A 17205-nucleotide genomic window follows, 5' to 3' on the forward strand; every position below is an offset into this window, starting at 1 on the left:
ACCGATCTTGAGCCGAGGCAACACCGTCCTCATTGATTCATCGGCTGCAGGAGCAGCCATGGAAAGAAAACAGAAGCTCAACTTCAACTGTTCAAGAAGAAGAAGAAAACTTTTCCTCTTTTAATTTCAGCCAACAATACTGTTCTTGTCTAAACTCTACATCTCTGCAGCCCACACACCAATTAAAAGAAATAGAGAATTACAATGCTGAATATGAATGCAGTTTGGTTCACTGTATTGTGCAGTCTTCTTCTAAACCACTGACATCTGTGTCAGTATCCTCATAAAACACATATGGAGTTTCTTTCAGTCCTCAACAAGAAATTGTTTAAGCTCAACTAATCAATGTTTGTATAGAAAGAATTTGCCAGAAGACTGATAGATTTGAAATGTGTTGCTCTTAGTATTGGACCCATGGTGAATTATCACTCAACTCTACAGTTCCCTTTCTTCGCTCATTGTTTTGGTTTTACAGCCCAGCACCAAACAGCAAACAGACAAACTTAGCAATTAGCTGGCAAACATAGTCAAGCATTTAGTTGCTAAAGAGCCACATATTTCCCTGAGGAGTAGGCGAAGAGCAACACAGGGCTAGAAGAAGAGTTAATTTTGGACTTGCATTTATCACACTGCCAAAAATAAAACTGTTTGCTGAATGATGTTTAAATGATTGCTCTGTGTCTGCTTAAGATAAGGTTATACCACATCAGCGCTGTATTCACACATGGTTGCTCTTTCTCCATGTGACCAGGGAAACAAAATGAATGCATGTTTAACGCTTTGAAACCTGAGCAAATTGGCTTAATTTATTTCAAAAACATGGAAAAAGGGCAACAAGCAATTTAACAGTGGCCCAAAAATTAGACAGGAATCATTAAAAAATATTAGCAGAGTATGTGAAAAAACATCACAGGCGGATAAAAAAAAGAGAAATTACTCTAAGAAAGTGCAAAAAAAAAGTAAATGCATTTTTTTTTTCTGTAACATAATTTCAAATATGATTAAGACAATTACAGTTTTCTGACCATTTCCCCCTTGTTTTTAGAATATCTAATAATCCCTCCCAGCTATGATTCAGATCATTTCCTTGTTACCTTTTTTTAAGTTAAGTTGTTCATTGTGTTTTTAAACCAAATCTTAGGTTTCAGAGGTAGTAAAAGACATCTCAATGCACCACAAGAAAAGGGGTCTAAGTTTTCTCAAAGTTTAATCAAATGATCTCTGATGCTGCATGCTGTATGGGTGTCGAGGACTGTGTGGCTTCAAGGTGAAAAAAACAAAAAAAGCGAGTTTTAGATCATTGCAGGGATTTAATAAAGGTCATACCATTTGTTTTTAGAATCATTACACACACTGATATAGTGATGGGGAATAGATTTTCTTCTTCAGCTGGGTCTGATTGATGAATGGGGCCCATTGTGATTCTCATGCTGTGGTCATTGTGTCGTTGCTGTGGCGGGGATACAAAGAGCAAGATGGGTCTCCAGTGACTTTGCATCGATTCTTCTCCTGCTAGACCTGCAGCTAGGCAGACAAATGACATTCATCTCCGTCCTTTATGTTTAAAACACAGTCAAGACAAAGTTTGAGGTGGCATCGCCAGAGCATCATTGTGTCTGAATGTGGATGTGTACACTGGGTAGAGTCTGGTGAAATGTTTTTGGAACAGGCTTGATGTCTACATATGCTAATAACTTGAGAAGTGAGTAATCCTTTTCCCAGCATGAAAGGATTACGAGGAGACACGACGAGAAACAGGAGGTAGTTTGACATTTAAATAGTGCCTGGAAAGTAAGAGGAGGCAGATTTACTCTTAAAGCAGCTTCAACTCCAACAACCCTGGTTCAGTCTCCTAATCACTGACTGAGTTCTTATTCAGTGAGTTTAACTGAATCATAAGCAACTCAAATGTTGCCTTCACTTGGACTTTTTCAACCTTCTCTGGCCGATTTATCTATTTTTAGGTCGACAAATTCATAGAACTTCATGTGCCAAAAAGGTACAGAAGGAGCTAGAAAATGATTGTACAGAAAACATGTTATATTTGGAACAATTATTTTAATTTGGGGATACAATACCAATAATTGAAGAAATAATGTCACTCTTTGTGGCTCTGTGGCAATGTCCAGGGATTGGTCAACTACTTTGGTGTAGATTTGGGGTACACCCTGGACAGGTTGCCAGGCTATCGCAGGGCTGAAAATACAGACAGACAACCATAAATGCTCACAGTCACACCTGAGGGCAATTTAGAATCACCAATCAACTTTGGACTGTGGGAGGAAGCTGGAGACCCCAGAGAGAACCCATGCAGACACAGGAAGAACATGCAACTCTGCACAGAGGGTCCTGCCCATGGACTGAACTCTGGTCCAACTGGGTTTTGAACCAGGGACCCTTGTGTTGTGAGGCAACAGTGCTAACCATGACGCCACCGCCGTCAGGCCTCTGCTTCTGCATTTAACAACGAAAAGACTATATCAAAACATCAGTCGACAAACTCTCCCTCTACTCATGCAGTGTAATCAGTGTCCCATTAAAGCCACATGCTCAGTGCCTGCCAAATAGACAGCTATTTCTGACAGGGAACTCAACTTAAAGTAAAACTTATCTATGGTTCTTTTCAAAGCAAGACCCCAGTGACAAAAACAGTAATTTCACCTCACAAAAAACATATTAAGACCATACTGCATTGACAAAAAAAGTAATTTAATTTAATTGAAAATAGGTGCTGCTGCTATATCATTGCCACAATTGGTAGTTTGTTTGGGTTACTGTTGAATTTGGTGAATCCAAACTAACCTTATGACACTGATGAAGGCCACAAGCCGAAACACGACAGTCTAATAAAGTTGTTCTGTAAATTACAAGTGTTGCTGGAGCTCTTTCAGCTCTCCAAACTAACCTTTGAAATTTGTGCCTGGCAGCTCAGTGGATAGTGCAGGTGCCTCATGTGCAAACGCGATATCCTTGTCGCAACGGCCGTGGGTTCACTCCCAGTTCGAGGGCCCTTGGCTGCATGTCACCCCCCCTCTCTCATGCTTTCACTTCACAGAAATATTTATTAGAAAAGACCACAACCGCTATATATTGAGTTAAATGCGATGTAGGTCACTCTGATAGGTGGGGTAAGTCATTCTTTTAGGAACAGCTATCTATTACAATAGACCATAACCTGTATAACTGTAGTTAGTTGGGGAGTAGGTCATTCTGATGGGTGGGATAGGTCATTCTGTCAGGTACAAATATCTTTCAGAATGAACTACTTCTTGTATAAATGTAGTTGAATGTGGAGTAGATGATTCTGTCAGGTACAAGTATCTATTAGAATGGACCACAACCTTTTTAAATGTAGTTAGATGGGGAGTAGGTCATTCTGATAGGTGAAGTGGGTCATTTTGTCAGGTAAAATAGCTGTTAGAATAGACCAAAACTTTATAAATGTAGTAAGATTATACATGTGATAATATTATAGATTTGAGAGAAGATGAAGTCGGAGAGAAGCTATTGAAGCAAGTATAAACTGAACATTAGATTCCAGACTGAAGTGGAGAAAAATAGAAACAGGAGAACAGAGTGAGGGATTGGCAGATGGGCAGATCGCTGAGCAGTGATGATGTTAGAGGGCTAGTAATGGACAGCAGAGATAATTAGATATAAGGTGGTGGTGGGGGGTGGGCAGGGTTGATGAAAAGGTGCAGTGATGCACTGTAACAATCCTCACAATCCCTCCACATTGATGTCCAGGTGTTAGCAAGATTGAGCCTGTGCGGGGTTCACACTTCAATTACGTTTGAGTTTAGGGCTCATGTTGAAACTGCAGAATTTTTATATAACAATTTAATCTGAGGAAATATTAGAGGAGAAAGCTTCTAAACACGATGCCCGAAAATATTAAGGGGATTCTTCATTTCAACCAAATGAAAAAGGAGAGCCCGAGAATGTGAACGAAGTAATTTCTCAGATGCACGGTAAACAAATCTGCCTCCGACTACATCCAAAAAGATCAGCCAGACCAAAACTCCTACAGTGAGCAATCAACCCCCAATCATCCGAGCTTTTGCAAAGGCACTAGGCCTATATCTGTGTTATCCTCATACCGTACATCACTGTTGATAAACTGGTTAAAAAATGACCTCACCAGTTGATTGATCTGATCTCTTTGTAAAGTAGCACTTACTGTCTACATTATGGCCACTTAATATCTATGTTTGTCTCTCTCTTTAATTTGTAAATTGTTTTATTACCAGCATGGGAATTTCACTGTTTCCTAACCCTAACCTATATGCTTTACAAGGTTTTTATTAAACCTTTTTGCCCATTCATTCTTTTGGCAGTGTGTTATGGTTGTCATCTTTGTCTCTTCATTCATTTTTTGAAAAACAAACAAAAACATGCTACTTAAAACTTGAAAAGACCAATTAAATGCTTGAATGCAAGGAAAGCAACATCACAAAAGACAAAGACAGGTGGGAAAAAGAAAGATATGCATTTAGGATCTGTGTTCTCAATCAGACTTGGCTCAGATGAATTCAACTCAGACGTAAATGACCAGACTCTAACTGAAAATGACAAAGAACCAGACAAAGACAAGGAAGGGTGAGGTTAAAGACACATGGGATTTTAAAGGAAGAGGAAGCAGAAGAGATATGAAGGAAACCAGACTGATAAAAGGGAAAAGCGACAAGTCGACCAACCAAAACAAAGAAACAATGACACAGAAAGATGGTGGCCACAGGTGGAAATCAGACAGAGAAATAAAGACACAAGAGCATTTCAGGTGGATGAAGTATGAAACAGATAACGGCATCCAGACAGCAGAAAGGTTCCAAGAATAAAGAGACAGACGGCTTCATTCCCACTGCAGGCGTTCGTGCTCAATTCAGAGTCTCTGCTCATATCTAATTTCTGTGGATGACTCTTCACATCTACATCAGGACGCAGCCTGTTTCCAGCCCCGATAAGAACTGACAGCAACACGTGTGGGCAGAGCAACAATAACAGAAGATGTCACATTCATTTTTGTACCTTCGCATCCCCCGACTTGTGCTGAAATGCATTTCAGTTCTGGTATCTCCCTGCAGTTTGTGACTGGATCTGGGGCGTCTCCTCGAATACCAATCAAGTCAGCTCGCTGTTTCTTCCCACTGGCATCTCTCACGTTCATGCTGGCTCAGCTAAGCTGCTAAATTTAATTAACTTCACTAACAGGTAAGTGGTGTAAGATTTAGTAATATCCATGCTTAAGAAAAACAAATTTGAGATAAGTTTCATGTAGGTTGTGGGCATTGGAATCAATTTATGAACCATGACTCCATTTAGTAAACATCAGATTGAGAAATCCGAAGGTAACCCCGTGACTTTCCCTCTACGGTCATGATGAAGTTGACCTTGATGGTATTGAGTGACGTATGTCAATAACTGTTGGATGGATTTGTTACATATATTTATATCCCCCTTTAGAATGATTTTGGTGATCCCCTGAGTCTTTATCCAGCGCAAAATCTTCATCCTTGACTTTATGACCAAACACATGAAAAAACTAACGAAAGTCCCATTGGGGGGAGGGGGGTCTGGGCAAAACAGGTGACAAATTTAAAAAAAAAAGCACTGAGGAGGGACTTGTGTTTTTTATTTTGGTTTTGTTGAGGGATATACAACTTTAAATTATGGTACTTTGTACCTTTTTCAAATAAAAAAAAAAGTCACATCCCGGCCACCCCCTCCTCTGATAAATAAAGTATAGTCCCTTCGAGGGTTTGGGTCAGGTTTAGGTTGGGGTAACACATATCGACAGGGAAACAGTCATCAAAACAGCATTGGCACAGAAGCTAAGCAAAGTGCTGCTGTGGACGGGGCTGCAGCAAAACATATTTTAGCCTCCTTAAAAAAAATCAATATCAGTTTCAGTGTACTCCTTATTGGAATATTTGCTCCTCTTTACCTTTGCTACCTCAAAGTTATTATAAACTGTAATGCAGTCTATGGCAAATAGCTGAAAAGGGGGATATCAGACATACTTTGGACAATAAATCGATTTTCCCATGGTGCTTATACTGGGATAAGGACACTAGTTCAATTAAATGGCCTAATTGTGCTATGACTGTAGCTTGACTTATCTGTGCATGTAAACCTACTGTTTGTGAGCATGCTAGCGTGTTGTCATTAGAATTTAGCTAAAAGCACACATGTGATGCCAACCCTGCATTCATGTAGTATCGAAATAATTAGAAAAAAAAAAATTAAAAAATGAGTTCCTTGCTGGAGAAAGGAGTTGCCGAATTGATGTCATATATGCAGGGACATGGCAGAAAAAAGTAAGTGTTTGGTTGATGGCAAAAACCTTTTTGTAAACTCACAAATTGCATGTCAACGTTTTGCTCACATGTAATTCGTAATATGGTGTTAGGTTGTAACTGTTAGTTGCTGTCCACATTGAGTGATCAAGATTAGTTAGGAAAGTTATTTATCAGCCTTACTCAAATAAAACAATGCTATGGTAGTTTTTGGGGATGTACTGGTGCAGCAACAAATCTAGGACATCAATTTGGAATAGGACGCTTCAAACTTTTATCAACATGTTGTTTAACATGTTTTGTGCAATAAAATGTAACACATCTTTGTAGTGTTTAGTTTTCACATTATGACTTAAAGCTTATGAACTAACCAAAGTTCGAAGAACAACTTCCCATATCTAAATATGACAAAATAGATCTTTAAGCAGCTGTTTTACTCAGTCACTTCGACAGAGTAATTTCTGCGTTGTAGCCACAATTTAGTAACCATTAGAGATACCTGAGCTGAAGATGCTTTCATATTGACTTCAACAAACAGTTTTCGTTCGATTCCTTCTTGATCACAAACAGAAAGGAAGAGATGTGGGGAATCTGAGGGAGACCAGTGAGTCTTGGGACTGAAATGGCTCTGTGTCTGATTGCCACTGTGGAGGGATCCTGTCAGATGATTACAGACACAGCATGGGCCTGCTCGCTCTCTGATGGCAGTGATGAACAAACTGTCAAACTAGCTGTCAGCCTCATAACCCTTTGTTTATTGGACTGTCAGGCTGAACGCTGCGCTGGCTGGACATTTATTTAAAAATACACGTCTTATCCGCCTAAATCACAAGCTGGGGCTGCAGTAAAGAGCAGCGCCCCATCAACACTAATTGGGACAGAGAATAAAAATGAAATCCTCACGCTGGCTTGACAATGACAGGAAATTCTCTGCCAAAAGGAAGCCACAGATCAACATTTAGGGGCAAAATGCAGAGTGGCAAACAGCATCAAGCTGTTGCTGTGCTTTTGAGACTGACATATCATTCCATGTTTATTCCCACACATTTAAACATCAGCAGGCTGCCACAATTAAAATATCTGAAAAGTAAAACATAAAAGTAAAACATAATCCATCCATCGATCTAATCAGCTCTGACCAGATTAATTTATAAGTCAACCATGGCACGATGATCATGGTCTTGATGTCACCTCACAGTAACCCCCTAACCCTAACCCAAAGACCAGTTAATAAGAGATGCAAATCATCAACAACAGCAAAAGGAGTCAAAGCCATCACAAAGTAGGTAGGGAGACCTTTTGCATGTCTGTGCAAAGGGGCCCACTGTCTCATAATCCACCCAATATGCTTTTTACCAAATGCAAAAGGTATTCAATTTGCAATGAATAATAATAAAATAAAAGGTATCATATCCTCACATTTATTGACTATCAAAACTGTTAATTTTAGCACCAAAACAATGTGACACTGATACTTTTTAAAATCTAGAATTAAATTGTGCATTTCAAGCTCTGCTTGGAGCTTGATTCTGTATGTCTTATTACTTGATATTGTTTTGATTTTTGTTGTTGTATGCTTTTTGTCTTTTTCTTTTTTATCGTCATTGCTGTCTGCGTTTGTTTTGTTTTTTTGTCATGTTTTATTGTTTATGAAGTTATGTCTGATTGTGCTTACACTGTATTATATTGTTGAGGACTCCCTTGAAAACGAAATGCTACATTTCAAGAAGTTATTCATTCAAGGACTTTCTATCATAACTTTATCCATCGTTTACACCTAAGCAACCACTAACTAGTGTCTCATGCAGAGGATTATTCAAGGATATATTAAGTCCTGCTGTCTGTCACTTCAGCTTTACTTGTTATTGCTATGGTCACACAGTAACTTTCTGACTCCATGTTTTCATCTGTTTGACAAAGGCTCAACTCCCCTGCAGAGACAATTTAATCTTTTTTGTCAAGGTAAACTAACACTATCGTTGTCAGGGTGACATAACATCTGTGAAACTGGCATGATTGCATTTAGATAATCCTCCTTTATCATCTGTTTAAGTCTTTAAGTCTTAGAGATGAAATGAAAACATGAAAACACCTGCCGCTGCTGGCAATGTGTAAGTCCATTTCCCATCCTTGCTTGTATCATGACTGTCTTATATTACAAAACAGATGTTTCTGCTTAGGATAATGTTGTAGCTGATTATTTCAAACTTCATTTTAATATAACAGAGGTGAGATCACATACTGTAGCTCTGAGAGATCTAATGTGACCTGCTCACCAGTTCAGCTGATGCTTTCAGACACATGGAAGTCATGATGTTGTTGTCTGGCTGAGGAGGAAATGAAGTCAGGATGTTTGTGTGGTTCTATATTTAACTTGATTATCTGAGCGCAGGTATGAGGTAACAAAGAAAATGCCTCAGATTTGGGATGTTGACAACAAAGACCTGCGTACTCTATTTGCAACAAATTCAATCTTTGACATCCTCTATCAGTGTTGTTTGCTTCAAACCAAGCAGCTCACAGCCGGCCTTCATCCCGTTTGCTAACTGATTTCTTCCCCACTGCTGTCTTAATACCCTCATCAGCCCCTGAACAAATAACAACATTAATGGGTTCAGCAGATGCTGCGGCTGATGTCTGTGAGGATGTGAAGCTAACTTCCAGGTGAATTTCTGAGAAGGAAGTTCTACTGACCTGTTGTTTCCTGAATTAAGTAAAGTAGTGTACTGTAGTGTTTCAGACAACGTGTAACAGCATCTTGATGTAGCCTATGCCACATTAACACTGACACAAAAAAACAAATCAAACCAACAAACAAAAAAAAAAATCCTCGGAATGTCTCAGGAAGATTTTGATTTTCATTTGAATATAAAACATTATTCAAGACTCCTGGGGGAAAAAAAAACCAGACAAGAATTTAGTCAACAATCCAAAATCCATTATCAATCATAAAGTATTAGGTCTTAAGGTTCGCCTTTTTTTTAGTTACACATAGCAGAGATCTAAGTGATGATGAATGGATTGGTAGGGACAAGATTTAGTTCAGTTTTAGGTAAGTGGAAACACATATCGGCGGGGAAACAGTCTGTCAAAACACAGGGACACGTAACTTTTTTTTTTTTTTTTAAACCAGAGGGGCACTCAGACACCAGACCTCCATCAAAGCCAAATCTCACAATGTCAAAAGGTGCAATATACCAAGGCTGCAACTAACAATTATTTTCATTGTCGATTAATCTTTTGATTATTTTCTCAATCAAATGATCAGTTATTTGGTCAACAAAATATCAGAAAATGGTGAAACATGTCAATCATTGTTTCCCAAAGCCCAGGGTGCCTTCCTCAAATTTCTTGTTTTGTCCACAACCCAAAGATATTCAGTTTACTGTCTTAGAGGAGTAAAGGAACCAGAAAATATTCACATTTAAGAGGCTCCAAATGGGAGAATTTTGACTTGTTTTCTAAAATAATTACTCAAACCTATAAGTGACAATCATATTAGTTGGTGGTTTGACAGCTAATCAAAACATAGTCGTAGCCCTACAATATACAACATCCAGAACAAGAATATAGCAGCAAACAATTATTTGTTTTGTAAAGGCATAGTGGAGCAGTGACGTCTTGCAAAGAGAATCATGTCTCATTCTCAGTCATTTCCCCACTGGTTTGCTAATTGCTGCCACTCTGCAGTGTGCATGTCCCACACTGGGCATGCATGGGAGCGCAGTGCTCGAATGATGGTTACTACTGCCATCCTAACCCATGGGATAGTCATTATTAGGATTTCACTGCAAGCCCTACCGCAGTGCTAGCTATCACTATTTCGGCTCAGACATCGCCATGTTTTCTTTTGACATACAAGGTAAGAACAAGTTTCACAAAAGCAAAATTTAAGTCGATGCAGATTTTCTCCAGAATTTCATTGTTCCTTGGCCCTTGCTACACCCTTCCACCAAGTTTGAGAAAACTCTGCCTGTGTTTGTTCCACAATCCTGATGATAAATACAATCAGATGCACAAACGGCACCTAAAATGTGATCTTGTCAGTGGAGTTAACAGTCATAACTCCTTTAATAGCACTGATAGTCAGATTAAGATCAGAGGTTGGTTTTGCTTCGCTAGGCATATTTGACAGGACACTTGTAGCGTGAAAGGGGGAGAGATAGAGGATTAGATAGCAAAGGACCGAGGTTAGAATTGAACCTGCAGCCGCTAAAGCAAGGACATAGTCATGCTACATCGGGTGCCTGCTCTACCAGGTGAGCTACTGGGTGCCCCATGTTTCTATTTTCTATTAAAAAAGTGCCATATGCTGCAGGTAATAATCAACCAAGTTATTTAATTAAATGGTCGATAATATCACATCTCTGTGATTTCTGCTTTAAGTTGCGAGTTCCTTGTCATTTCAACATCAGTCTGAATTCCCACTGAGTCGTGGAGAGAGGGAGGGAGGAATAAAGGGAATGGAAAAATAGCAAAGGTAATGGTAGAATGATAGATTTACCGTGAATGAGGTGGGAGAGAACTACAGAAGAAGAAAAAGGGAAAGCAGGATGGAGAGAGGCGGTTGATTGGATTGGATTTTTTTTTTGTTTCAAACAAAGACAGGCATGTGCCGTGGGAGGACTGGGGTGATGAGGTGTTTAAGTGTATACAGAAAGTGTTTTAAATTGAGCTTCTATCTATTATTCATCTAAGTCAAGTGATTCAGGCCCATATCTGACACCCCTCGTTGTGTTTGTGACCTTGTGAGTCAGAGTAAGTGTGAAAGAGTTTTGTGTTTTTGCGCTTTCTGTGCAAACAGTTCAAAGTCATCTCTTTGTCTCTCGCAGCCAAAAAACAACTATGCGGCTTCACTCGAGACGCTCGTCTGCATGAAACCATATTAGGCCGCGGTATGAACTATCACACAGAGGGAAATCTGAATAAAATGAACTCATGAATAACAAATATTTCATGCGTATTCTTTTTTTCCCTCCACTTCTGTTTTCCCTGGTGTTTTAAGCATGAAAGCTGAAGAAAGTGAGCATTGCTCCAGCAAATGAAAAAAAAGGCTGAGAATGATAATCAGATAGCTGCCGCAACGACTGTCTGATTGGTTTGATATTCAGCTTTAATCACAGAGAATGCCGAATTCATTATTTATACATTTCATTCTTTCCTTTGTAGTTATGGCCTCAGAAATATTGAACTTTGGGAGCTGTGTAATTAACGGATTGCCATGCTGTGCTCTGGATTCACATATGAGTGGGAGAGAGAGAGAGAGAGAGAGAGAGAGAGAGAGAAATTCAAAGACGAATACCAACAGATGTCTCCAAATGATATCATGATGGGTTTTGCCTCTAAATGTCAGGGAGAAGAAACTGAGATTAAAAAAGGAAAAGCTGACAGATGTTTGAAAACATCACAGAATCACTGTCAGCCCCTCAAGAAATTTAAAATTTGGCTGTGTTCTATTTAATTGGTTAAAATTAGGAAAAGTTTCCATCAAGATGAATATGTTGCATGGGGTGACTTTATCCTCTTCGCCCCGGGGACGAACTACAAATGAAAAATGACTCAGACCAGCCGACAAAAGCCAATGGGTGACGCACAACCAATACCAACTCTATCACAAGCAGAACATTAATGCTGTAATACTCTTTAGGTTTACAATATTATATGTACGTGGCAATTACAGTATGTAATGTAAGTCTCTTTTAACCAACCAATGTTGGTCTCTTTATAAACCCCCCCCCCCCCCCCCCCCCCACCTCCCAAAAAAATTTATTTAAATTAAATTTAGTAATTTATTAATTGATGCCACAGGATTTATTACACATAAATCACAAATGCCATTCCTATGGGCACTGGGCCACCTTTAAAGATGCAGCATGACAAATTACAAGGCAACTTAAAAAATAAAATCTCAAAAAAAAGTATCATTTAAGACCCGGAAAACACATAGGGGAAAACAAAAGTATATATATATATATATATATTTTAAGTATGGTTTTGTACAAAGAAATACAAGCTATAAATGCAGGAAAACTTTTAATTTATTGGTTAAATGAAAGTGCTGGTGTTCCTGCAGTCTCAATAAGCCAAAAACCTCTATATTTAGCCCACTTGGCCTCAGAGGTGATGGAACAGCTAATCCTGGCAGCTGTGATGTCACCATCATTTAAGCCTCACACAGTCAAAGCTGTTTGTGTGGCTCGGTCAGTCTGCCAGCCGCTTCCCAAATTGATGCATAAGCTGCTGTCCAGAGCAGGGACAGTCATTATGGTTATTAAGGATTCTTTGTTTTCCATTGTGTTTTTTGGTCTTTGTCCCTCACAGCTGCTGGTCAGGATTGAACGCAGCAGGCTGGATGACCCAGAGTCTCCATCATCCTCCATTCAATTCCTGTTATTATACACCAACAACAATTATTGTCAATGATGTCCCTGTGCTTCCTTTCTCCTAAATAATCCATCTAATCATGCTGTTTTGATTATAGAGATAAACGCACAAAGTTGTTGACATTTTTAAGTTACGTCTGGAAGCACAACGCTTCAAATAGAAACAGACGTTGAACTCGTCAAAATGTAATTTCCTCCAAAAAGTGGTTCAAAAACATTCATGTAATAAAATGTCAGAAAACAGATAATATGGTAAACACTTATGCATGAAAGCATGTATACTAACCCTTTGAAAACTGAGCAAATTAGCTTAAATTCTTTCAAAAACATGAGGAAAAGTCAATGAGAAACTTACAAAGAAATAACCCCAAAATTAGTGGAAAAATTGTTAAAAAAAAAAAAAAAAAAGACAAAAGAAAAAGTACAAGAAAATTAACTGAAAAAAGGTGAAAAGGATAATAAATAAATAAGTAAACAAACACATAAGGAAATTACCTGAAAAAGATCTTATCTACTAATCCACTAATTTCCTGCAATTTTCAGAACATTTCTTTTCAAGTTGCCCATTGCCTTTTTCCTGTGATTTCAAAAGAAAGCAAAGTAAATTAACCCCGGTTAGAAGGTTTAAATACTTGTAAATGTGTCTGAATGCAGCAGAAAAGAAGTACTGTTGATTAAGGCTTCAAAGGGTAAAATGAAAAGCTGCAGATAACAACTTTTACAGGTCTGTTAGTTTACTATGCTCTCATGCATGGAAAATCAGTTTGCCTGCACTTTGAACAGATAAATAAGTCCTCATCATTGTTCCAGGTATCCTGGGACCTGCATTACTGAAACACACATGCTGTTGCAACATTGACCAGCACTGTAACTTTAAGGGTAACATCTTTAAGCTTCAGTGAGGTGTAGGAAAGTTTCTGGATTAGGGGACACTATAATAAGTCAAGGGAGTTCGACCATAAAGTTCCAAAAAGTGAATTTTGCACAAGAACTGGGTTTGCAAACATTTAAAATCATCAGGAACAGCAGCCAGATGGTTGAAAACTTTTATTTTTCCCCACAGATTGCATGCTGTTGCAGGCTGTCAAGTCACTAGTGATTTAACAAATGTGATTTCCAGCCAAATGCAGTAATTCTATTCAGTTGCCCTGGACCAGGAAACATCTGTCACAGGTTCTAACTTGTGGCCAAATGTATTTGTCTGGAGTTTGCCAGTTTTTAAATGCCTACACATCTGTGATCAGAGAAGCGACTTGGCATAAGATGCCCCACCAAACTTTTACAGAAAACAGGGTTTACTGTTAGTTTGAGAGGTGAAAGAGTTCATATGAAAACAAGTGACATTTCAGCAGATCCCTGCGGAATTTATATAAATGAGACAGCAAAAAGAAAGTGTTACATGTGACACTGATTGACTGAATACAGTGCTGCCAGTGCACAGACAGCACACAGCGATTTGTTCACTTCAATGCACATCTAATTTATCCCCTAATTTGTTCTTTTTTTATGAGAACATATCGTTATTTCATGCTGTGTATTTATTCCTATGCTTTTCCCAGAGGGGGAAATAATTAGAGGCACCTTCAAACAGACGTGTAATGAAGGACACCTGAGCTGCAATCTTCTACTCGCATAATCCTCCATAGAGAAATCTAAGAGGCGCATTCACATTTGTGACTGCGCCTTTGTGTTTTCACTAAAGGAGAAAGCTCTTGGACAGTATCTGGACATTATTTTACTCAAGTACTTCAGAAGAATTCTTCAATAATAAATTATATTAATACATTCTACTCAAGTATGACTGTACAGGTACAAAAAATAAATAAAAATAAATAAAATGAGGATGTTATGATAGGTCTATTAAATCAAAGAACACGCTTAGGGTCAACTTATGCACATCACACCAAAGACCTTCTCTGTTCTAACAAACAAATGTCCTTTTCTATAGATAGCACTAAGCAGCCTTTGCATACAACTGATTTTTAATTACACAACCAGAGAAAAGGACAAAATTTGGCCAATTACATAAAAATGACACCAATGTTAGTGTGTTGTGCTAAGGCACTTACCCTCTGATTGGGAGTATGCGCCTGACCTTGGAAGCTTAGATACATTTAGTGAATGTGGACATCATTACTCTTCGATAACACCTAAGTAAAAGAAACATAGCAATTAAGGGGATTGTGTAAATTATCGTTTTAGTACTGCTGTTTTATGGTATGGATCATCTACCAAAAATAAATGTGATTATTCTTCTTCTATGTGTACCAAACTTCGTATTACTCATTGCACTGAATTGGAAAACCATGGCAATCATATCTTTTTCATCATTAGGCAAACTTTTTCTTTTTTTCATGGTAATATGACTATACTAATAAAATGACTAATACTAGAATTTACATCCTATTTCATCTTATGTCACTATTTGGATCTAGCATCCATACATTCCGTAATTCAACCTTATTTAAGGACTTGGTGAACTTTGAACCTGCAAAAACAAATGCATCCCCTCTGTATCTGCACATTCTGCGCCCTTCTATTGAGTTTCATATTTTGTGTAGATTTCAGGTCACAACCTTGGGAAATATGGAGAAGTTTCTTCTTTCTATGCAAAAGTAAGTATCCCCCTCCAATATTCAACACAGTTTGCTTCTGTCTTATGATGCATGAGTCCTAAAATAAAAAATAAATACTTTTTTGAGATTCAATGTGATATTTGGTGGTTCCATCAAATGTGCCTTGAAATCCCACAACCAGAAGAGGCTTTCATTTGAACTGCTTGTAACACTAAAATGCATTTATCATTATTATTATTAATAATAATGATAATAACAATTTTGTTTGTGTATCACTTATCTAAATAAAGTTCCAAAGTGAGTCACAAAGTGTAGAACAATAATTTTAAAAAGAGGTTACAACAATTACATTAAAACAATGACAAGAGCAAGAAAAATACTGTGCACAGAGGCAAAACAGAACAAAAAGAAATGAAACACAAAAGTTACATATCCCATATATACAAATCGGTAATAATGCGTCAATTAATAAATTAATTAATTTTAAAAATGACTATTTTGTTGATGGTTGGTTAAAACTGACAATTATCTAAGATATGCACCACATGACATACTTGATGGGAGGGCAGATACTGTGCGTTATAGAGTGAATATGGATAAAATGCAGTTTTAGGAAATGTTTATCCTGCTATAAATTTCGCTGGGAATAAGGGGAACGTGTACATATTCACGAGTTTTTGTGATTGAAAACATTTTCAAAACATTTAATGGCAGGGCGGATTATAAAGTGCGTGTGGCCTACAGATTCTGGCAGGCTACATGTTCAGCCTGGTAGGACATGTACGTTAATCATGTTGTTTTAGGTTAACTCACCTTTCAGAACGAAATCCTTTAGCACTGCGACGTCCCTCTCAATCTGCCCCAAGCTGAACTTCTCTGCTCGTTTATGCTACAGTTTAGTATGATCTGTCAGCTCAGCTTCTGTGTCGCGTTAAACTCAGCCTCGGTGTCCCATTATAACCACTTCAGCCAGCCTGTCTGTTACTGCGCTCCTCAAACATGTTGAGCTGAGAACGCTCCGCAGTCATAACTGTGACAAAGTTTGTGAAAACAACAACAAAAAAGTCCTCACACACGTCAGTAGGGCGCATGTAGAAGTTACGCTGGAGAATGCACCACGGGCACATGTTGATGACGCAACGCATGTGTGTTTGGTGCGAGATGAACTAGCTAACTAATAAGTCACGACTTTTTGCGTGACTTTTGATTTTAATCGGATGTAACGGATGCAACATCAAGATTAAGATTAAAACTACAGATTTATTTATTTATTTTTATTTATTTTTTTTATTTTTGTTTTTTGTTTAAAAGACCACTCAAGTAGATGTAAACTACACAAAAAAATAACTGTCACAGCGACGACTAGTCTAAATGTAGGCTTTTGCTGTACTCTGACTCCTAATAAATACCAGGCAAAAAGTTCTAAATGCTCCCAGATGGTTGCATCTTGAAAATATGACTTCGGTATGAATGCAAAGTTTGGTAATGAGCTGAAAGAAAGTTCTAGCCTTTCATCAGTCAGTCCTGCTGCCTGTGAAAAGAAATGGTTGTTAAAGTATATGTCTATTAAGTACGTCAATGTGTATGATCGTAAGCACAGCTCTGATCATACGTGTAGCTGCATCTTGTATTCAAAATGTCTTTTGTTGCCTTGTCGCCTGTCCATGTGAAAAAAACAAATAAAAAAAATTGCTCCATGATTTTTGATGACAAAAGCTTCACAAGAGACTCGACGAATCCACTGCTCTTAGCTAAAAAATAATCCAGCACGTAGCCAATGCAAAAAATATAATTTCTCACTTCAGTTTTTGTACAGATTACATTTAAGGCTTTAGGATTAAACTTTAAGATTTAAAGGTGCTGTGGTAGGCATATTTGGACAGAACCAAGTTAGCTTCAACAGTCTGATGAAATATGAAGATGTGGCAGGCATTGGTTCCAGCGGTATGA

The 17205-nt window shown here is 38.2% G+C and overlaps 1 long non-coding RNA gene across 1 annotated transcript; it reads right to left on the reverse strand.

Moving 5' to 3' along the window:
• Nucleotides 1-1311: 1311 nt before the first annotated feature.
• On the reverse strand, nucleotides 1312-16304 carry LOC121952152. The gene is made up of 3 exons (XR_006106432.1): nucleotides 16069-16304; nucleotides 14749-14829; nucleotides 1312-1524 (listed from the first exon to the last, which is right to left on the reverse strand). It is a non-coding gene; the product is annotated as an uncharacterized LOC121952152 (long non-coding RNA).
• Nucleotides 16305-17205: the final 901 nt, after the last annotated feature.

Source organism: Plectropomus leopardus, chromosome 13 (assembly GCF_008729295.1).
Source record: "Plectropomus leopardus isolate mb chromosome 13, YSFRI_Pleo_2.0, whole genome shotgun sequence".
Taxonomy (NCBI): Eukaryota; Metazoa; Chordata; class Actinopteri; order Perciformes; family Serranidae; genus Plectropomus; species Plectropomus leopardus.